The sequence below is a fragment of the Equus caballus genome, chromosome 1 (genome assembly GCF_041296265.1).
Source record: "Equus caballus isolate H_3958 breed thoroughbred chromosome 1, TB-T2T, whole genome shotgun sequence".
Lineage (NCBI taxonomy): Eukaryota > Metazoa > Chordata > Mammalia > Perissodactyla > Equidae > Equus > Equus caballus.
In genome coordinates this window covers 43,288,343-43,312,296 of record NC_091684.1, presented here as the reverse complement: position 1 = coordinate 43,312,296, position 23,954 = coordinate 43,288,343, and the positions used below count along the sequence as shown (strand labels likewise).

Here is a 23,954-nt window from a genome sequence, read left to right as displayed (position 1 = left end):
CGATGTATAATCCTAGCAGCAATATACGAAGGTTTCTCTTACAGGCTGTTAAACAGAGAGATGATCACAGTGACAGATGAGAAAGACTAATCTAGAAGGGGCATAAATTGGATTCAGACACACAAGTCAAGCAGAATACAGACCAACACTGGTGTTGCCAAATAACAGCTTATGGAAAAACCATAGGGCAGAGTGGTAATATGATGAAAGTTTTGTGTGAGGAAAATTGTTCTGCTAATATGTTGTATGCACAGTTTCAAACAAGGATTGATGAGCACAGAGGACCAAGCAGAGGCCACAGTAATTCAGGAGTCAAGAGAGGAGGGACTTAATGAATATGGCAGCAATGGGAGTAAGAGAAAAGGCTTGGCAGTTCTGCGTGTTGTGTGTGTGTGGGGGGTGTGTGTGTGTGTGTGTGTTTGAGACCAAACATTTTATGTCTGAGTTCAAACTTCAAGGCCAGCCTCCGTCACTGGTTCCTCCTGATGAACAACCTTCTATTGTGTGAACAACTACGGCTTTTACTACCTGTGTCACTCATTGACACTTAGCACATGTTACCAATATGGTTAATTATCTCTGCTGTGTCTGCTGTATCATGTTTCCACAAATAAATCTGCACATTCCCTCAGAGAAGAGTCCTTGTCTCACTTCTTATAAGCTCCCCTCACTCAGGGTATTATTTTTTCATTTGATAAGCATTGGGTATATTTGTTAACTAATGTAATTTCTGTACATGAAGTTCTCCTGTAAGAAAAACAAAGTAAGCATAGGTGGACTCTAATGTCACATTAAAATGTCTAAACTGAATTTTAGATATCATAATCCATGTCTACTGAGATGAATAATCTCTAAACCAATGGCTGTTGAAAAATGATCTCTCAAATTAAGTTTACAGAATTCAATATTTTCATTTATGTTCTGATTCTCGTTTACGTGGACTATTGAAATGTCTCTAAGTAAAACTGTGTTTCATATATTTTGCATGATAATGTGCATGGCTTGATGAGATTGAAAATTTGCCCATGACCTTGGGTAAGGTGCCAAAACCTTTTTTATATTCAGCCAATAGACTTAACTAGTCAAGTCAGCATTTTACAGGTGGGCAAGCATGACTGATAATCACCTTGACTTGTTATCAAAAATGTGGTTATATTAGAGTTATGATTAACACCTTGCTTCTTAAACAGTCTGCTGGAGGATAAGTCTGTTGCTTCCATAACTTAAAGAGACCATTCAAAGAATAAAAATGAAACTCTTTTAAATGGTGTATTAATCTCTGCAGGGAACAAGCATTTAGCAAATAAAATTCCTGTGATTTTTCACAATGATTATTGTTGTTGAACGTTTGAGTCTGAAGGGTATAAAGCAGAGAAATTGTTAGGGAGAGATTTTCATTTTTGTTCAAGTTATCTAAAATTCTCTGCTGAAACATTTATCATTTTTTTCAGGTTAAGACTACATTGAAAATATGTAAGTTCAGTGGAACTTATTCAGTGAAAATATGTATTTTCAGTGGAAAATATGTAAGTTTCCATTCTTCTGACATCTCTAAGTGCATGAGTACATTAAGAACACCTTCAACATAGGCAATGGTTGGCCTTTGTGTAGGGGATACCAAGATTAGAGAGGAAGGAGCCACAAAATAAGAGACCACAAAGCTGGGTTTGGCTTAAATTCTTCTACCGGGGAATTCATCTGCTGTCCAATTCAAATTTTGGAATTATATTGAGAAAGCATATGTGGGCATAAAGCACTTATAGACTCAAATATTTATTCAGCCCATATTTACTGTACACCAATATAGCCAACACTGGTGCTATACGTAAAGGATAGAAAACAAATTTACAGTTCCTGCCCTCAAGAAACGTGTGATCCAGCACAGAGGCTGACAAACTATCAGCCACGCCAAATCCAGCCCATGGTTGGTTTCTGTATGGGCCACTAGCTAAGAATGGGTTTTGTATTTTTAAATGATTGAAAAATTTAAAAAGAAGAATATTTCGTGACACATGAAAATTATACGAAACAAATTTTAGTGTCCATAAAAGTCTTATTGGAACACAATTACGCTCATTCATTTACATATTGTTTCTGGCTGAATTGAGTAATTTTGACAGAGACTATATGAACCATAAAGCCTAAAATATTACTATCTGGCCCTTTACAGAAATCACTTGCTGACTCCTGGTCTAGTATAAAAGAACAACAAATAAAGAGTAAGTGCTAGCAGGGAGCAAGTATCTGGGGCTGTGAATACACAGAAAAGATATCACAGACTCCCTGTGGGGAGGAACTAACAAGGGATGATTAAAGAAGCCTTTGGGCTGGCCTGGTGGCACAGTGGTTAAGTTCGTGTGCTCTGCTGTGGCGGCCCAGGGTTTTGCTGGTTCAGATCCCGGGCGCGGACATGGCACCACTCGTCAGGCCACGTTGAGGCGGCGTCCCACATGCCACTACTAGAAGGACCTGCAACCAAGATATACAACCATGTACCAGGAGGGATTTGGGGAGATAAAGCAGGAAAAAAAAAAGAAGGCTTTCCAGAAGAGACTCATCTAAGTCAGGGTTCTTCACCTGATGCTGTGGACTGAATGTTTGTGTCTCCCACACATTCAAAAGCTAAAGTCCTAATCCCAAATGACATGGTATTCTGAGGTGAGGCCTTTCGTTCTGGTACCAATTCCAGTGTGGAAAGGGCAGATCTCCACACCAACAATCAATTCTCAGGACACCAGCTGGGTGTTCTATAATTCATATCAATTCTGACACTATCTACCAATGGAAAGCATCAGATTCCACAGGGTAAGTGTTCAGTCCTACAAGACTATGCCCTCCCAACCCCACTTCAGACGCCACTCACAAGCCCAGGTTGGTACCTGTACTTCTGCTCAGCTTGCTATAAATCAGAGGTTCCCAAGACCCCCTTCTTGGTTCAATTAATTTGCTAGAGTACCTCATAGAACTCGGAGAAACATTTTACTTACTAGATTATTGGCTTATTATAAAAGGATATAACTCAGGAACAGCCAGAGGATGGAAGAGATGCATAGGGCAAGGTATGAGGAAAGGACATGGAGCTCCCATGCCCTCTCCAGGTGCACCACTCTCCCAGCACTTTCCAAGCCCAGTCCTTAGGGTTTTTATGGATGTTTCACATTATAGGCATGATTGATTAAATCATTGGTTGGTGGCAACTGATTAACACAGCAAGAGACATCTTTGTTGCTCTCAACACTTAGGAAATTCCAAGGGTCTTAGGAGCTGTGTGCAAGAAACAGGGACTAGGACCAAATATATATTTCTTATTATAAATCACAATATCACAGGAGGTAATTAGGCCTAGATGAGGTCGTGAGGATGGAGCCCACATGATGGGATCAATGTCCTCATAAAAAGAGGAGGAGACACACGTGCTTTCTGTGTGCACACACCAAGAAAAGGCCTTGTGACAAACATAACCAGGGAAGAGAGTCCTCACCAAGAACCCAACCATACTGGCACCCTGACCTAAAACTTCAAGGCTCCACAACTGTGAGAATAAATGTTGATTAAGCCACCTGGACTATGGTACATGTTGTAGCCCCCTGAACTGAGACACCTGGGATCCATGAAGCCCCAAGGAGTCTGTGGATGGAACTCAAGGGATTTGTGAATGTGAGGTGGGAAAAAAAAATCTTTATTTTTACTAGCCTGTCACTGAAATTTAGCATTTCTTTCTATGGTAAGTGCAGGCAACAAATCGCAGTAGTGCTTTGCCACCAATAGAAACCATGTCTATTTTCACATCATCCTACGTTTGCTGCAGATATCTTAAATCTAATTTACACTCATCATTACTTTGAAATTATGGTAGTTACCAGACCTGCCTCTAGATCTTGTTTTCAATATGTTTTTATTACAATTAATTATTAAATGTTTTATCATTGTATTTCAATATAAATGATTTCCTTTGTAATCCTACATATTTTATGCTTTTAAAAACATTATTCTTAGAGGGGTCCATATTCATCATCAGAGTGACAAATAGGTCCATGACACCCATAAGATTAAGAGGGCCTGCTGTAAGCAAGTCCTGGAGCAAGGATTAGGTCAGAGAAAGGGGCAGTGGGAGTGGTAAAAGGCAGGACTGATATTTAGCTGGTCTGCATTCATAGAGGCATGCAAACTGTTAAGAAGTAAATAATACTTATTTAGTAAACAGCCACTTGCCTGATTTCCCTGACTATTCCTGGCCCTCCACCCGGGATTACCTAGGATCCCATGGTTCAGCAAATAGAGTTAACACTGAGCTCAGCAGGGGCCTTCCAGACCTTGCTCCAGAACTAAGTCTTCCAAAGGAGTAGCTAGATAATTTTAAGGTTTCTCCCATCACCACTATCACCCCAAGGACTTTCCGGGAAGAGGAGTCTGGTTCACATGTGTAATGAAGAAAAGGCGATTCTTGGAAACTGCAAGTGGTCCAGGGAGGCTGAGGTGCTGAGTGAGGCAGGAGGTAGTCAGAGGTGAAACTGAAGAGATAAGGAAAACACAAATGGTGCTTGTATCCCTACTGCAGAGTTAGGACTTGGTCCTGAGGTCAGTGAGGAGAGGGCACTGAAGGTTTAAAGTAGGTGATTCACTTCAGAAAGATCATGTTAGCAGTAGCCTAATAGTTCACTGGAGGAGAACAGGACTAGGGGGAGCAAGAGAGAGACAGAGGCAGGGATAGAAAGAGAGATAGAGACAAAAAGAAAGAGAGAGAGATAGAGTTAGGCATAGAGAGTTAGAGAGAGAGCTATCAGCAGGCTCTTGTAATTATCCAAGTGGGTGGACTCTGGCAGTGGCAATGAAGCTAGAGAGATGAATGAATTTGAAAGGTATCAAAGATCTTGAATAGACAGGACGCGTCAGGGAGAGAGAATTTGACCCTAACACCCAACTTTGCAGCCTGGAAATAAAATAACGAAATAAGGAATGCTCTATTCTTATTAATCAAAAGTACAGATGGCAAGTGTATTTGCGAACAACTGCCATTTTTTAAGTGTAAGAACCATGCACATCATAAACTAACCTAATGACTTATACTGAGCAAATAAGCTTATAATTTTCTTTTCTTTTCTATTATAAATATATCATTATACTTCAAACTACGTTTTCATAGTTTTTGAACTATGTTTGCCATAATATAGAAGTCTAATTATCTTAACATTCTGGAATCATTTGTTTCAATAGATATTTGCACTCTAGAAATAAATGTGTTAGGTTGCTGTAAGTGGCATGACAAACACTCAGACAACTTTGGGAATGTTAAGAAGGCCAAGATGAAAAGTCACAAAAATTATCAAGTGTCAGCCAAATAAGTTTTATGTTTTGGGGACAATATTCCCGTTTACAAAAGTTGATCAACAAGCTATACAAACGGCCAATAAGACATGAAAAGATGCTCAACACCATCAAACATTAGGGAGATGAAAATCAAAACCACAATGAGATGACACTTTACCCCCATTAGGATGGCTATGTTCAAAGAAGAAAATAACAAATGTTGGTAAGTTTGTGAAGAAATTAGAACACTTGTACATTACTAGTGGGAACATGAAATGGTATAAACACTATGGAAAATGGTATTCCATTTTGACACTGTGGAAAATGGTAATCCCCAGTGTAGACACTATGGACAATGAAAAGGGGCTCCTCAAAAATTTAAACAAAGAATTAGCATGTGATACAGCAATTCCACTTCTATTCCACTTCAATTCCACTTCAATTCCACAAGAATTGAAAGCAGGGATACAAACAGTTATTTGTACACTAATTTTCACAGCAGCAATATTCACAATAGTCAAAAGGTTAAAACAACCCAAATGTCCTTTGAAGGATGGATAAATAAAATGTGGTATATACAAACAATGGAATATTAGTCCGCCTTAAAACAGGAATGAAAATCTGACACATGCTACATCATGGGTAAACACTGAAATTGTTTTACAAAGTGAAATAAACCAGACACAGAAGGACAAGTATTATATGATTCCATTCATATGAGGTGTCTAGGATAGTCAAATTCATGGAGACAAAATGTAGAACAGTGGTTACTAGGGACGGGGGTGGGGGCAGGGATAATGGGGAGTTATTTTTTAACAAGTACAGAGTCTCAGTTTGAGATGATGAAAGATTTCTTCAGGCGGATAGTGATGATGGCTGCATAACAATATGACGGTACTTAATGTCACTGAATTGCACACTTAAAATAGTTAGAATGATAAATTTTGTTATGTATATTTTACCACAATAAATAAAGAAAAAGTTGATCAGATGTATCTACTTGTTTAGATAGCTAAATACCTTCATGCTTTGTTTTGTTTTTATTTTCCATAAGGCTCTCACCAATATTTAAAAAAGAAATCAGTACCTAGCATTTCCAAGGCAGAGTTCAAATTCTACAGACAGCACTGGTAACATTTCCCAGGTCTTCCCAGCCTCCTCTCCAGCCTTCAGCCTGCCCCAAGTGCTCCATATTAAAGCTTATTTTACTCCATGTCTTTGCTCATGATGGTTAACCTCATGACTTCAACCTAGAATGACTTTCTACACACGTCTTCTAAAACTCACTCATCCTTGTAACGTTCAGCTCAAAGTTATTTTTCTATATTTTTTCCCTTTTCAGACCTTTCCGGACCAAACTTTTTATAAGACTGTTTATATTTTCCTAGCCTTTGATAATTTTAAATATGCACTGTCCAATATGATAGCCATTGGCCAAATATAGCTATTGAGTAGTTGAAATGAGGCTAGTGGGAATTGAAATGTGCTATACGTGTAAATTACACTCAAGATTTGGAAGACTTTGTATGAAAAAAGAACATAAACTATCTTATGAATAATTTTATATTGATTACATGTTACAATGATAATATTTTGGATATACTGGGTTAAATAAAAATGGACTATTAAAATTATACCTGTTCCCTTTTACTTTGTTAATGTAACCACCAGAAAATTTGAAATTACATATATCTCTCACATTATATTTTTATTGGTCAGTGCTGCTGTAGAAGAGCAATACTCGTAATACATAATCATTTCTTCACATGCTTTTCTTATTCCCCGGGATGGCATAAAGTAAGACCTCATCAAGTATTTTCTAAATTGAATTTTGTGTGTGTGCCAAATATTTTGTCTAAATAAAATCTGTCTCTATTCTTCTACTTCATTGGAAAATCACCATGGTCTCTCATAATCTTTATTAGAAGAGAACTGGTTTCCAATTTGAGGCATCTTTCCCTGGCAGCAAAACATTAGTTGAGTTTTCTGACAAGGATTCCAGACTAACTTATTCTTCCGTAAGTCAGCCCCTGTTCTCCAGGGAACATTCTCAGATAGTAGGCGGGTCTTATTGGAAACTTTCTGCTGATCCGTATATTCTGTCTAAATAGAGTAGAAGCTTTTGAGGGCTTAGTGCAGGAGGAAGGACAAGGAAAGGTGTCATTAGCTCACTCTCCTACTTCACCTTCAACATTAAAGAGCGCCAGCTCATACCATAAGGTACTTCATTATATACTCAAGGAATTCCAGAAGTTTATTTTACCTCCCCCACATTTCTGGATGCTTGAATCATCTGTGATCACTCAGATACTTAGTGTGACAGAATCAGAGGCTTGGAAGAGACCTTGAGGGGGTCCATGAAGCCCACAACTGCTACCCAACATTATTAAGGCATATGTTAGCCTAAAGCCAAATTCCAACTGCCGGAACGTTCTGAGACAAATGTTTCATAATTAGAAAAGGCCATTGGCTGTTTACAGTGCATCTGGAGTGTCCATTGTGCAAACTGCCTCACTGTTAGTATGGGGGTTATATTTTAACCTTTCATGCTTAGGAAAGTTATCACTTTAATGATGTATCTATTCTATGAAGAGGATGGATGGTAAAATTGAACACTGCAGGTAAGAATAATCATTATTATAAGCTTAATAGTGGAAAAATTACTATCACTCTTGTCATGATGGTCATCTCTTTGAAAGGATGTGATGTAGCGTGCTGCCCTGTAATGAAGCCAATAGAAATGAAACAGTTGTTTCTCTAAATTCTGCTTGACTTCATACCTTGTACAATGTAACTGGTAAGGCCAAGCGGTGACTTTTTGAAAATACTGAAATACTAACCAACATAATGATTTTAAAATTTAAATTTACTTTCAAATGCTAAGGATATTGGAAGAGCCAAACGGATGGTGATGTATTTTAGCACAGATATAATAAATAATGGACATTATTTTGGGTACTATTATTGAACATTTACTATATGATATGATAAGAATTTTACATTTGTTACATCTATTTAACCTATATTAGTCCTATAAGTTATTACTACCCCGTTTCTATAAATATGGAAGTTGAGGCTGAGAGAGGCTAAGTTACTGCCCAGGTCACATATGTAATAATTAGAGGAGTCAGTCACATTCTGCCTCCAAAGCCTAGGTTCTTTTTCATAATACAGTGCTTCTGAAACTGGGGTAAGAATATGTGCTTTCCTCACTCCATTTTTCTGACCCACTTCACCACCCTACTCATCATCATTAAATACTCAGAAACCACAGGACCAAAATGGAATATAAATTTGACTTCAATAATTGAGGTGGGGAGGATTTCTTGAAACTAAAACAGAAGTGGGCCACAAATTTTACCCAAAATCTTAGTGTAATGAGAGACTTCAAAGATATTTTACACCTAGGCAGGCTCCTGGTGACAACCTTCTACCCAACCTCTCCCTCTTGGCTCTCAAGACCACATCATGCCCAGCATGCTCCTCTTCCCAACCTTCAGAGTGACCAGGAGCCACCTCTGTCTTTAGGTGGCCTTCAGTGAAAAAGCTCAAGAAGTATTGTGCTTCATTCTACGGGCTCCAATTTTTATGCACGGTAACTCTCAGTGGAGTTCAAGAAGTCATTTTTAACAGTTAAAGCCGTGTGAACCATCTTGAGTCTAGTTGACAGCAGTCACCAAGGGCAGCAGAGATAAATGTGTATGAGTACTCAAGTGTGCCAGAGTAAATTCCACTCGTGCAGAACTTTAACCATGTCTCCCTTCTTCTTGACCAAAGTCCATAAACACTAAAAACTAAGTGCTAATTAGTAACAGGTTCTGGGGATGTAAAACCAGGCTGTGGGAGCAGGGAATTCCCTCAGCATCCCAGTCTTTCTCCTTGCAGTCCTTGTTTACAACAATATGCTGTCTTGTCTTACATCTGTTAAACCAAAGTGCAATTATTTAGAAACCTGTGGACACTTAGCTTTATAAAATGTTGGTAGTGGGGCCTGAGGGTTGGAAGCAGGGTGTAGGAATGAGCAAACAACAAACAAATAAACCTCAGGTCATCTGAAACAACTTGGCATGAAGCAAAGGTCAGGTATGTTACAAAAAAGAGCAGGAAGAAGCGAGGAAGGAGCCTCAAGGAAATAAGTGGCTTTCTGCGTACTGAGATATAAATTAAGGACCAAGAGTGAAAGCAGGAGCCAGAAGACCCACAGATAATAACAGAGTTGTGAAGACTAAAATGCTACAAATTCTGCGTAGCAAAGAATAGTAAAGATCACACAATCGCTTGTGAGCTACTTACAGAAAAACACAGTTAAGAAAAATCTCGTTACTCCAATCAGTCCTTCAAGATTGATCTTCCTAAAGCACTATCCTAATCCTGTCACTCTAGGCATAAAACATTCAATGGCCCTCAACTGCCTATAAATAAAGCAAAACTTCTCCATCCTTGCATTTAATCCATATTCAGTTCAAAGTACTTTTTAACTTCCTCTCTCACAATCCCTTAGACATACTTTTTTTTTTTTAGATTTTTTTTTTAATTTTTTTCCTTTTTCTCCCCAAAGCCCCCCAGTGCATAGTTGTCTATTCTTCATTGTGGGTCCTTCTAGTTGTGGCATGTGGGCCGCTGCCTCAGCGTGGTTTGATGAGCAGTGCCATGTCCGCGCCCAGGATTCGAACCAACGAAACACTGGGCCGCCTGCAGCGGAGGACGTGAACTTAACCACTCAGCCACGGGGCCAGCCCCCCTTAGACATACTTTTTATTTCATCCAATGATGCTAATGTCCATTTTCCAAATATACCCTTCCTTTCCTTGCCTCGAGGTCTTTGCTCCAATTATCTTCCTCTACTTATGACAATCTTGGTAGCCCTTCAAGACCCAGTTCAAAGACTACTTTCTCCATGAAGACTTTCTAATTGCTCCCAGCTAAACTTTCTCTCTTTCTAAACTTTTACGACCTTCCGATTGTGCCTCCTTTATGGATTTTATCACACTGCCTTACTTCAGAATTTTTCATGGGCCACAGTACTCGACAAATGTTTTAGGGAAAATAAGTGACTAGGTTACAAAGGGGGAAACAATCTGTGAAAAAGATGAAGAAACTGAGGATATACTGTCTGGATAAGAGAAACAGAAAACTCAATAACTGTCCTAAGGATTTGATGAGTTTATTAGACTTCAAGTAAATTCAATGGCACTTTTTACACTAGAATTAAGAGCTAGCCTGAAATCAAGAGTTGGGAGACATTTATTACAAACATTCTACAGGCATTCTTTGAGACTTTACTATGTGCCAGGAACCATGCTAGGCACTGGTGATACAAAGATAAGATACAGACCTTGTTCTCAAGTACCTTGCTGTTCAAAGATAACTTTTTGTAATTTTTATTTACGCACTCACTTCTTTCTTTATTATTCCATCTTAAGTTAATAGACTTAATTTTTCCACCTCAAGCCAAATTTGGAATCAATCCACCACATAATATTTCTGATGGATTAAGAGGCAATTCTCTCTGGCTTGTCAAGGACAGAACTAAACTAGGAATTAGAAATTATAGGGTTGGTGATTCAGGCTCAATGTAAAGACAAAAGGAATACAGCAAAGGCTGAATCTTGCACTAAGAAGCTTTCCATCATAAGAAGAACTCCAGTAGACCACCTGATACAATAGTGGGGAAAGGATTCCTGAATCAGATGGGAAATTTCATTGGATCAGCTCAAAAGAGCAGCTGAACCATAAGATTCCACAGTAGCTAAAGGATCAGTGCAGAGAGGAATGAGTCACAGATCCACATGACTGAGTGAATGATGATAGTTATTTTGAGGTAACATCCCCCTGTATGGGGCATTGTACCAAAAGGATGATGATCTAGTGACAGACCTATGTCAGACAACCAGATATCTAGAAAAAAGGTGATATCATTTGTTGACTTTGGTGAAGGAAATAGTGTCTCATCCAATGTTTTATGCACAAATTTAAAGAGTCAGGAATGCAAAAGAAGTAAAAACACTGGAGTCTGGCCTGTGTGAGTATCTTCCCTGTACCACTCAGGAGCTGTGTGGTCTTGGGCAAGTAATTTAAGCTGTCACTAGTCTATTTTAGGAAACTGAGAGAACAACATATCCCTCATGGAACTGTTCTCAGATATGAATGCAATAACTTATGGTAGATACTCAGCACGATACCTGGCATCTAAAATGTTATTCACTCATGGATGTCCTTTAATGATGTGACCATATTATAAATACATAGGAAACAAAGAACAAATACACGCTAACCTGCAGGATACTGACAACGAATTCTGAGAGAGTTAAAAAAGAAAGAACAAAAGTTTAGAGCAGTCATGAAGTTGGCTCACTACCTCAGAATAATGGAAAGAAACATCACCTGGTGAATTGCATACAGGTTTAAACAGGCTTCGAGGTTAAGAGGGAAATTAGGTAAAGACTGAGTGTGTGTCAATTTGGTGACAAAGACAAGAGAGCTGGCTTACAGCAGCACAGAGCTCTTTGAAGGCTCAAGAAGTGTGTCTCGTACATCTTTTTATCCCTAGTGCACTGTGTCCCTGGTTACTGGCATATGGTAAGGGCCAATAGATATTTGCTGAATGAAGAACTCATACATATTCCTGCCTGGCACTTTTAGATATAAACGTCTCCCAACAAGTCATTGGTGGATAGTTCTTAATTCTATTATAAACAGGTCTTACAGAATTTAATTGAAGTCAAAGCTCAGAAAAATTCTAGAATTGAAAATTATTAAACAGATGCTTTGTGATCCTTTAGAAAAGGAAACAGGCTGGGTGGCCAATCTACTTTAATGAGATTCATTTTCAGTGGGCTCTTAAATATGTAGAGCGTCCACATCACATCAGTGAGGCTCCAAACATGGCACATTAGGGGCTTCCATCACAAGCTTCAGTCTCTGGCAAGTGACTGAGATGGTTCGGCTGACAGCCTTCTTATGGTGACACAATTTTCTGCAGGCTGGCACATTTTGAACAGTGTGCCTAATTCAAAAGTATTAGTACATGTTTGGTAAATGTCATTGCACATCTGTGTCTAACAACAGATTTTAAGTCTTGAATCTCATTAAGGCAATGGTACCACACCTGTAAGTCCTTTTGTCAGTTGGATGGGCTGCTTCCCTAAACACCACACCAAGATGTTGAAAACATATGCTTACATACTTGCTGAAATCCCAATAAACATCTGTAAAAAGTCTTACTAATAACTTTTCCTTGTGCATTGAACTATGTGACTTCAACTCAGAAATATTATTAAATTTGGTCTCTCCAAGGAAGAGGTTTCCCTTTTCCCAGTCAGTTCTTATATCATACTGTTTCTCTTTCTGCAAACTGTGTGTCTATATGCCAGAAGCCATACATTTGATGTGTTCTTAATTAATCCTATTCCTTGAGGGGAAAAAATGAAGCATTGAGATTATATGTCTATTAGCCCCTCCTGCATCTTCCCTGCAGAGCTCACTGTTGATGTGCTTTAGAAGTTTCCATTTTTGTTGTGTGACTCCACATCACCTTAGTGCATTGCCACCTTAAGGCTAGACTCAACAGGTATAATTTATGACCACTTTCAATTCCTCACATAAATATGAAAACCAATGCTTCTGTCTAGGTCCCATTAACAAAGTATATGACACAGCTGGTTAAAAGAAACAGATGCAATATGACTTCCCATTTATTTTCTAGACTATACTAGGGTTTGGAATAGAAATGTCCCCTTTGGGCCCATCTCTTCTTTAGTAAATTATATATAATTCTCTAAGTTTGGCAGAATTCTGGAAAAAATCATGAGGAAAGGAAGATCTCTAACCATCTCCTCCTCTGGCAGATCAAGTAGATGACATCAAGAAATGTCAAGTGAGCTCAGCTGTTTTATATTTTCAAAATTGTCTACTTTTGGCATATTATGAGAATGCCATTTTCCTTCTTGTGTTTTTTTTTAAATCTGGAAGACACATAGTGTTGCAAGGAAAACTGATTATTCAACAATTAGAAAAATGAGCTTTAATTGACCTGAATGCAGTGGCTGGTTGTGTTCTTATGCAGTAAGGAAACTGAGAGTTCTTATATTTACAAAGATGAAAGAAGCAGTATCATCTTTGTTTTACAGCAGGATCACTGGTTTCTTCAGGACAAAAAAGATCAGGATTTCTAGAAAGACAATCCTCTGCTTAAAGACATTAAACATAACCCCTTTTTCTTTCACTAAGCGTCATTTTCACACAATGGCACCAATTACCAACGCACCAAAGTGATATTCAAAGTGCAACCTAGCCACCCAATGACTTGCCCTTGGTCAGCATAATTGTGCTAACTCCTTCAGCAAATAATGGCAGACCTAGCATCGTCTATTCTTTGCTTACATCGTTTAAGGATGTATATTTGCTACAAGGTGGTGAAGACTGGTGGAATATATGTAGCAGCGTTGCTTCTAAACTCTTGAGCTGGACCTCAGCTAAGGCTTGCATGGGTGTGTTGTTGTCTGCCAGCAGTATCTCTTCCTTGTGTAACCACTATGCTGGGGAATTCACGCCCAGTGCCCCATCCCTACGTATTCCTCCTTCCCGCCTTTCTGAGTATGTGATCAATCAAGCTGCATTTTTACTTAAGCTTGTCTGAGTCTGGTCTTTGGCTGGAGCCCCAGAACTAGTCCTGAACGCCTTACAAATTGCTAATTCGGGCATGATCACTGGGCTCTAACCTACAGGTTCGGAACGTAGAAAGGAGATTAAACTCTGAAATCATTGTCATTTCAATGGAAGTTTATGGTTTTCAGAGGGTTTCATATATACGGTTCTAATTCTTTTTGAAACAATGCTTAGATAAGACAAGTTATAATTCCATTTTGTCAGTAGGAAAAAAAACAAAAAAAAACAAGGTGCAGAGAGATTAAGTGATTTTACAAAGATTATCCAGAAAGATGCTGATGGCTACAAAGTTCATCTTCCAAAGGACTTTCAAGGGCATTCTCAATGTATCACGTAATTTTAATTACAATGACCAAAAATAAATCAACATGGTACTCATTTAAGATTTATATTTTCCAAATTATAAATTTGGAATGCATGACCTTTATAAAAAGTAGATTATTTCAAAGGTAAACTGTCTAATAACTGACACATTTCTAGAAATCTTAAGCAGTCCGGTTGACCGGATCTAATTCTTGAAGTGGTTAAGGATTTCAAGACACTGAGTAGAATCATTAGGAAGCACTGATAAATAAAGAAAAAAAAAAAAGTATTAAAGTCATAAGTGAGGTTTGAATGTGATGTTATTTGTTCCACAAATAAATATTTAGGAAATACTAACTGCCAAGTACTGCAGATGTGATAACAAACAATACATACACATGTCTTGTCTTCTAGGAGCTTATGATGACTCAGTGGAGGAGAGAACAATAAACCAAAAGCTGCCAATAGCTGTTGCATAACCCATGTACAACAAGTGGTGAGTGCCAGGCTCACCAGGCAGGTTCACAAGGTACATGGGGAGCGGCTACCAGGAGCATCTAACCCAACCCTAGGGGTGAGGAAAGAGTTCCCCGAGGAAGAAGTACTTACAGTGAGCCCTAGACGGGGACAATTGGTCCAAAGGCAGAAAGCAACGACTGGTCAAATTTTTGCTGTTAACAAGTTAGCAAAACCTTACTTTACTTTACAACTTTAAAAATAAAAAATTCTATTTCTTTCGTTTCATTTAGCTCCATCTCCAGAACAGACACTCTTTACTCAGCTTAAGGACATAAACTCCTAAAACACACACAAGGCCTCTCTACCGCTTACCACTCAGTTCAGAAACAACAAATCCACACCCCGCCCCCCCCGGGCCCCGCCAGTTGCTGTACTACCAAATTTGATAGAATCTAGCCAGGACTTTAGTAGACCTTGGGCAGAATTAATGAAATATAACAACTTCTCCACCTTCTCTGACTTCACTGATATGGTTCATGCCATTCTGAAAATCCAGATCTCTAACAATTACCCTGACAATAGCACCAAGTACAGACTTCAGGCTTCTAGGGATTTCAAGTCTATCTTCTTTCCATTTCAAGTTCTATTTCAAATCTATTTTCTTAGGGACAACTAATACAACCTGCACTGAGGATGTAGCAAAGCATGAGAAATGGAGACCATTCAGCTTAGGCTCCATAACCCATGTGCAACAACTGGATTTGTTGTTGTTAGTGCCATGGAGTCAATTCTGACTTAATAACCCTGTGTACAGAAGAGCAGAATCCTGCCCGGCTTTTTTTGTGCCATCCTCTCCTCTTCCAGTGCTGTATCAGACAATGCTCCGCTGCTATTCATGGGGTTTCCATGGCCAGTTTTAGGAAGTGGGTGGCCAGGTCCTTCTTTCTAATCTGTTTAGTCTGAAACCCCTACTGAAACCTGTCCATCATGGATGACCCTGCTGGTATTCAAAATACTGGTGACGTAGCTTTCAGCATCACAGCAACATGTATCCGCCACAATATAACAACTGACAGATGGGTAATGTGGGTCCCTGACCAGGAAATGAATCTAGGATGCAAAAGTAAGAGTGCCAAATCTTAACCACTAGACCACCAGGGCTTGCTACAGATACACGATTACCTTGTAAAGATAAAACAGCGTTATCATCTTAAGATAACTATCAGTATATTTATCTATATTAGCTGAATGAGATGTCCCCTAGTCACTGACAAAAGTAGCAATATGTGCTTTCTTAACCATGCTAAGTTCTCATCAATTTGGTTTTCTGTATTTAAACATGGCATGAGTGTGTTATGTCTGCTCAAATGCAAACATATATTGGACATGGCTTTAGGTTGACAGTAGCCATCAGCTGGAGTACAACGCAGTTCATTGTGTAAAATTTAGAATGCTGAGTGGGGAGATAACAGAACTAGCCTCAATCTTTAATGTTGTTCATATCTTGTTTCCACTTAGTACTGCCAAGCAGAAATTTGACACCTTTATTGTAAATCAATAATACAATAGACAGACATTGATCTGCTACAAGTTGCATTTAAGTAGGAAGCCAGGAATATCTTTTAGGATTCAAATTTCCCCTTTTGAGTTTTTTACTGGCTCTTTCAGCTTTCCTGGCCAGTATTTTTATGCAAATGTTTTCCTTTTCTCATTTTTCCAAACAGGAAACAGTAACAAAGAGAAACAAAAACATGTCATGGTAGAAGTGGAGAGATATTTATGCAAAGGACAAAAACTTGGTAACTAAAGACCAGAGTTTGTCTCAAAAACCCCACTGCTCCTCCCCTCCCATTTCAAGCACTGGTTTACCACTCACCTAGCATCATAGTCAATTTTTTTAGGGCATTAATGACACATACCACAAAGAAACAAAGGAGAAATTTCTGATGACGACATGATATTGTTCCAAATGCTTTTTATATAAAAATAATCAAATTACAATTTTATGGCTTCAGAAGGAAAAAAGAATAACCCCCATGAGCAATCCCAATTCTAAAAAATGTGAAGAGTATTTCTTTTAATTAGTCCTGGTCTTCACACTAATTGCTCTCCTGCCACAAGTTAGCCTTTTTCCATCAATAACATCTTGTCTTTTCAATAATAAAAAGGGAGATGAGAGGCAAAAAGAATGTAACATTTTATTCCAAAAGCTATGACCACTTTTAAAGCTAAATTAATGGCAGTCTAATTGACACTAATGAAACTATACAGTCAGAGCTAGGCTTAGGAAATTGTTTCTTATTTCATCAGGGAAAGAAGTTCAAGACTATAATCGTATTGTCAGGTGAATGCCTGAATAAAACATGTGGGATAAGGATAGCTTACTAGAAGTAGATAAGGCAGACATTCCCCCATAATCTATTACAAGCTCTGGGGTGCAATCATAGTTCAATCAGTCTGCTCCAATAACTAACAAAGCAACAATCATTTCAGGACTTATGCCAAACATAAAATACACTGGCAGTGGTTTTTAAAAATTATTCCAATTTCTTTAGAAATGTCGCAAGATACAACTATTCATTCTTCCTGACAGGTAGAAATTTTTCTGTTTCTGTATTTTTTTCACTTTGAAAAAGACAACCAACCTATGCTTCCAGTTTAAAAACATCAGAGCACACACCAGCTGATGCTGACAATCAGATGGGAGTGCCACACACACCCAGGCTTCACTGAAATACCATGGAGGGAAGGACATTCCATGGGTAATTTTCAAGAAAGCTACTCATCTCCACAATCACAGACACAATCACTTTACAAGGCAAGGAGAGAAAGAGGAGTTGAAGGACACCATCCTGCATGCACAGCATGCATTTAATCTTTTCTACGCTTCCACTAAGAGACTCTGTGGGGCAGCCAACGGAATGATTGCTGTGGAGATGGGGAAGTCAGAAGCCTGTCAAAGGGCAGCCTTAGCCAGAGCAGGGGAAAAACACATCAGACAACTGAGCCAAGGCAGGCCTTTCACAAGCAGACGGTCAGAAGTAGCAACCTAATATAATGAAATGTCAAAAGGGATGGAGAAAGAGTTAACCAAGATGACAAGGGGGCAAACAGCAGAGCCAATCGTTTCCAAAGAATTAGCCACTTTGGGAAATAGTGTTAATTCAGTCGTCTCATCCTGTTGCAAGAAACTATGTTCCTATTTTTAAGACTGTGGCTTGTTTTCAGTAAAACTCAAGTTCACGTCACAGATATTTTGACTCAGTTATAAACTGTCTCATTTGCAAAACAAAGAAACTGGCCTTTTTAAGGAAGCCTCTACAACAAAGTATAATTTATAATTTCATTCAAATAGTGTGCCATTCCAGAAGAAGTAAGGCAGCGGTTCTCAAACTTTCCAGGTGGTTGAATCACATAGAAGGCTTTTTAAACAAATTGCTGTGCCCCACCCCCGATAAGTCTTAGTTAGGGCCCAGATTTACATACCTAATAATTCCTGTGTGGTGCTGATGGATGCTGCTGGTTCAGGCACCACATTTTCAGAACCAGTGGTCTAAGAAACAGGAATGAGCACAAACACTTCCGTGCCCAGGCTTATAACTGGACCATGAGACATAAAAACAAAGAGAGTAGCTTACTTATACACTTTAATCCTTTTTCTACAGATTCTAAACCTGTAGGACAAATCAGGAGGCAATTTAATTGAGGTAGAATACTGATTTTTTTTTCTAAAATAGATTATTTTCTATTAGTAAGAGTCTTAGATCAGTGCTTTGCAAACTTACATGTATATAAGAATTGCCTGGTGACCTTGTCAAAATGCAGATTCTGATTCTATAGGTCTGGAGTGGGCCTTTAACCTTTCTAACAGGTGCCCAGATGATACCAATGCTGCCAGTCCAAGGACCTGCCTTTCAGCAGCCAAGTCTTACTTACTGTCGCATAATGAGAAGACAGAGTGAGGACTCAGGAGTCAAGTTGCCTGGATACAAGTCCAAGCTCTGTCACTTACTAGCTGTGTGATTTGGGCAAGTTCCTTAACCTCTCTGTGGCTCAGTTTCATCTGTAAAATTAGATTAGTCAGAGTACCTACCTCACACAGTGTTGTGAGGATTAAAAAAGTCAGTATGTGCATAGTGGTTGGCACAGGGTATGTATTCAGCAAACATTACCGGTATATCAGAGAAAGGGAGCTGATTTGCTTTTATTAAACCTAGTTAAATATTTGCTTTTTACATTTTCTTTACAAGTGCTTAAAGTTAAGCAGTTATTGCTTAGGATGGGAAGTAAGGGTCTAATAAAATTAAATATTTGATTTGACAGAATTCTTAGTCTGTCTGCTGGTTGCTATTGCACTGTTTATATTTCTTAAGGCTATATATAAAACAAACCTGTCCTTGAAGCTTTCAATTAATTTTTTTTCCTGCATTCAAGGTAGTATTGAACTGAGTCCTGTGTGTGGAGGGGGTTCTGATGACAGGAAAAAATATACAAGGATTTTGCCCAATGTTGCAGACATAAGTGGTGGTGAATGTTCACATATAACTACTGTCTTGTTTTGTTTGTAGAATGGAATGACTGGAACTTCTAACTCCTTCCACTACTGAGTTTTCTTAAGGGCAATAGTTCTAACAGACACACAGAAACATACTTTCTTCCTCCTCTTCGCTGGCCCCTCCAGTACAGAGTAGTGCTAATTCCAGCTGTGACTACTTAAGAGTCCCTGTACTGGCCTTTGTTTTTTAATGGTGAACACAAAGTTCTGGTGAATTAGAAAGAACTGAATGAATATTTATGAAATGAGAAAAACAATAATTTTCCATTAACAATCTAAAGAGATTTTCAGGGACCCAAACCACTGTTATTATGACTGCACATTTTGCAATGCCTGCCTGCTTCCAAATGTCAGCAGAGGAAGACGTTTTTGTGAGGCTGTCAACATTTTATTTAAAGGGTAATCTGGGATAATTGTGGAGGCCTGAAACTGCACCTGCTATAATTTCACTCTTGGCTTTGGGGAAACTGCCTCCTTTAAAATGACAACATAACAAAATAGCATAGCAACCAAAGGCTTTTTCACATGTACACCATTCATATTTGAGATCATGAGTATAAACACACCCACAATTGATGATTGAAATGACTGAGATGTCTGGTTTCTAAAACTTCTTTACAAAACAGAGAAGGCATTTGGCCCTGACAAGAAAGAGAAAATTATATCAAAAAGGGGAGAATTTTGAATTTGTTTTAGTAACAATTGTTCTCTAGATAGAGCACAGTAATTATTATGAATATCGTGAATCCCACTCTCTCCAACAAGGCAATCCTTTCCAGGGAAGCCGTTTCTAATGTCTTCAGGCTATGGAATGCCTTGCAAGAATTCCACAATCTTAAAATAAATTCTGCAATCCTAGGGATGATTAACATTCCTTTCAAAGGTTATACATTTGTTCTTATTCTATGCCAACGTTTTATACTATGGTACCTCTCTCTCTTATGCATAAAGAAAAATAATGGGCTATCCATTTGGTTTACAAGTGAAATGCAAGACTTCCAGTAAATAACTAACCAAAGCTAAGCTTAATGATCCTCCCAGATTTATTAGAAGAAAATTCTCTATCTATCTGTTAATATAACATACAATCTTTAACCAAGCACAATGTTAGGGAATCATCACAATAATTTAGGGAAGTAAAAATCAGTCTACTAAACAAAGTCTGCATTGGATTAATTTAAAAAACTTTTGACATACCTTGAGACAGACGCAATGAAAAGGACCAGAAATAATTAAAAGCTGCTTACAATTTTATAAGTTACTTGGTATCTGGACTATTAACTACCTAATATTGCATGAATGTGTGCATGAAAATATATATTTTAATACTTTAAATATATGTATAAGAAAGATACTCCTACCATAAGAGTCATTTCAAATATGGGTATCATACATATTTTTTTCTTCTCCCCCCAAAACTGGACATTAGCAGCTTGCTTTTACAAAATTTATAAAAGCAAGAATGCATTTTACATATTTTATTCAAAACGAAATAATAAAATAAAGTCTTCTCTCAGCTGTAGCAATGGGAAATAGAGGAAGCATCTGAAAGATCCCAGGGGTGGGCATGCAGCACCAGTTTTTAAAGTAAATTAAAAATATGTGTACACAATTGATTCACAACTAACTTTTCAGCAATAACGGATTACATTGAAAGACAACTATGGTATATTTTTAAATATATTAGCACAATCTTATTAGCACAAAAGCTTTGCTTATTACAAATGAATAAAATCAAATATATTCACAGCAAGAAAAATTTCAGAATGATAAATACATACCAAGAAGTATGTAAGATACATTATTGAAAAGATTCTTCAACTATGACATACATACCCACAAGCTCTTACAGCTTTATTTTCCTCTTCTGTAAAATGGGAATAATAAAATCTGCCATATTTCTCTCAATTATATGAGAAAATGAATGTGAAAGCATTTTAAAAATTGCCATGTACAATAAAAGCACAAGGTAATTAAAACGTTTGTCAACCATCCACTAAGAGCTTACACTGCATATGCCTGTATTTGGCACAGGGCTCCACTATACATTTGCCTTGTCATCTCAGAACACCTCTGAAGGTAGGCCACACAATGCAGCGTCTGATCCTGTTTTGCTGAGGAGGAACTGAAGACAAGCGTATGTGATTTGCTCAGAGTCTCACTGAGAACCAACACCCAAATTTTACCCCAGTTCGTTGATTGTACTTTTCATTCTAGTATAAAACCTGATACAAAGCTTCAGCCCTCTGAGAAATTTCCTCATGGGGTCTATGAAGAAAGATGGTAGGAGAAAGGGGGACAATTCTACACTCAGAGTTCAGCTCCCACTGTGATGCAGTAACTGGCTCAGTTAAAACACCATTTAGCCCAAAGGTAAGACAGAGCACAAATCAGGGCTCATTTAAAACCCACCCCCAGCAGCAGAGTATCTTAAGAGGAAAAGCCTACCTATTTTGTAAAATCTGATTACGAGTTAACTTTTTCTACCCCTCTGCACCTGAAAGAACGGATTATGCCGAACTCAAAGTGGGAAAATTGGACTAAGTCAACTAACCTTCAAAAAGAGGACATCTCAAACCAGGCTCACAGCAGCCCCAATTCTCTCTTCTATCAATCAGGATTTTGGATGAAAAGAGCTTTCAAAACCAAAGTAGTTTTTCCCCAGACAACTCTACTTATGCACATTGGGCAACATAGTATGAAATAACAAAACCTCAAAATCAATAACCAGGAAATGACTAAGGCAGGCAAACCACAAAGAGGGAGAGTCACCAGTGGCTCTTTATGAACAATAGCATTCAGAATGCGAAGCCAAATGGCAAATGCAAACCACAACAAACCCTGCAACAGTGGTGGTCATTAGCCGGAGACATTACAAAGAAATGGCGTGGCTGGGCCAGGACGAAAGGTCTTCTCTTCAGTCATTTCTGTTCACACAGGAGAGAAGCCCTTTCAAGGACTCAAGAGGTCATGGGATACAGTTAATGCCATCATTTGATTTGGGCTCAACAACAAATTTTTAAATAAATTGAAACATGTTGTGTTATGATAGAGAAGAATAATCTTTAGAGTCAGATATACCTAGGTTCATATGCTGATTCAATCACATTTAATAGTAGTGAGGTATCCAGGAAAAGTCTAAATTTGGATTTAGAGTCAGCCTGTATCTCCTGTCTACTGGGTGTGCATATGCATGAGCTTATTTGCATGGTGGAAGGGCAACCCATGAGGGGAGTTTTATGTATTGCCACCTAAGGGAAAGGTTGGGGAAGACAGAAGGGCCTATTCCCCATTTAGGACTGTCATATAGTTTCAACTAAAATACCAAACCATGTAAAAAGATCTTCTAAACAAATATCTAACAGAATCAAAAGTACATAGTACATGCCTAGCGAATGAGCAAGGAAACTCAGAAACATGTCGCTTAATGAGCGGTTCTTCTGTGGAAATAGAGGGCAAACACTGGACCACCTGGTTAAAACACGGATACCTGACAATCCTAGTCTGTACCTAAAGCCCTGCCCCCTCTGTTCTCCCCTCCCTTCTAAAGGACCCCGAAAACCTCTTTTCCAATGGAGAAGGAACACCAACATTTTCTTCATATTCATTTCAAAAAATAAAAACTCTAAAGATTCCCAGCCTATCCACAGTAAAATAGCTGTTGACATTTTTAGACAAAATATATAGACACTCCCCTCTGAAGTATTTATATTTGAATAACTTCGTTAAGGTCAACACTGTCCCAAGAACAAGGAATGGCTATCTTGCTTGTTCTGATACCTCTCAGAATAAGAAAAAACTTTCCCAAATATAGATATCACATCAACTCTTACAGCTAGAAGATTATTTCTGGCAATTTTCAAATTACTATGCTTTTCCTGCCTCCAGCAACAGAAGATTCATAAAAATGGAAATTTAGTCTTATATCAACCCACTACACATTTTTTTGATGGAATTAAAAATTGGGCACAATTCAGGTTTTTTTCCATTTTTTTCCTATTCTTTGAAAATTAATTTTCCTTTTAAGAAACAGAAAGCTAAAATAGGCTGAGCAAAACAAAGTAAGGCACTAGAACATCACCTTCTGAGTTCTGCGGCCTTAGAGGCACCCAGGAAAGAAACACAGCCTCTGCTGGTGGTCAGTGGCACCAGAAGTGGTTGTGAGCACTATCACCTTGGCAGGCAGCCAGTGTTGAGCAGGAGGTTAGAACATCACACAGTGACTGCTCCAGCACACACAGATACATACCAGGGAGTCCTAAAAAGATCTAATGTAGGAAACACCACCAAAATTTGGGCTTTCATGCCTGGTGTTAATTCCTATACCTCCCAGGCTGGCAAACTCTGAATCTTTATCACGAGCAGCTACCACGACAAGCCTTGGAGATACCAAGAGTATGAAACACAGGCTTGGCTGTGAAGACACACAGTGTACGGTAGAAAAAGGTATAAGTAATCAGAGAATTAAAATAGAATCGCCAATGGAAACAACTAACATATCTTTTAGTAGGTGAATGGGTAAATAAACTGTGTTACATCTAGACAATGGAAAAATATCAAGCACTAAAAAGAAAAGAACTCTCAAAGTATCAAGCCATGAAAAGACATGGAGGAGCCTTAAATGCAGATTACCAAGTGAAAGAAGCCAATCTGAAAAGGTTAT

The 23,954-nt window shown here is 38.4% G+C and overlaps 1 protein-coding gene across 3 annotated transcripts in view; it reads right to left on the bottom strand.

Moving 5' to 3' along the window:
• PRKG1 (protein kinase cGMP-dependent 1) overlaps positions 1–23,954 on the bottom strand; it is a 1,115,289-nt gene that overhangs the window by 444,127 nt on the left and 647,208 nt on the right. The window contains exons 1-2 of one of the 3 annotated variants that reach the window (XM_070225081.1): positions 21,846–21,892; positions 18,223–18,336 (exon numbers count right to left, since the gene is read on the bottom strand). The exons of 1 other annotated variant lie outside the window; for it this stretch is intronic. The gene's annotated coding sequence lies outside the window, so the exon portion shown is untranslated. Of the gene's footprint in view, positions 1–18,222; positions 18,337–21,845; positions 21,997–23,954 lie in introns of those variants that run through there. One more of the 3 variants, XM_070225075.1, reaches the window with a different exon arrangement.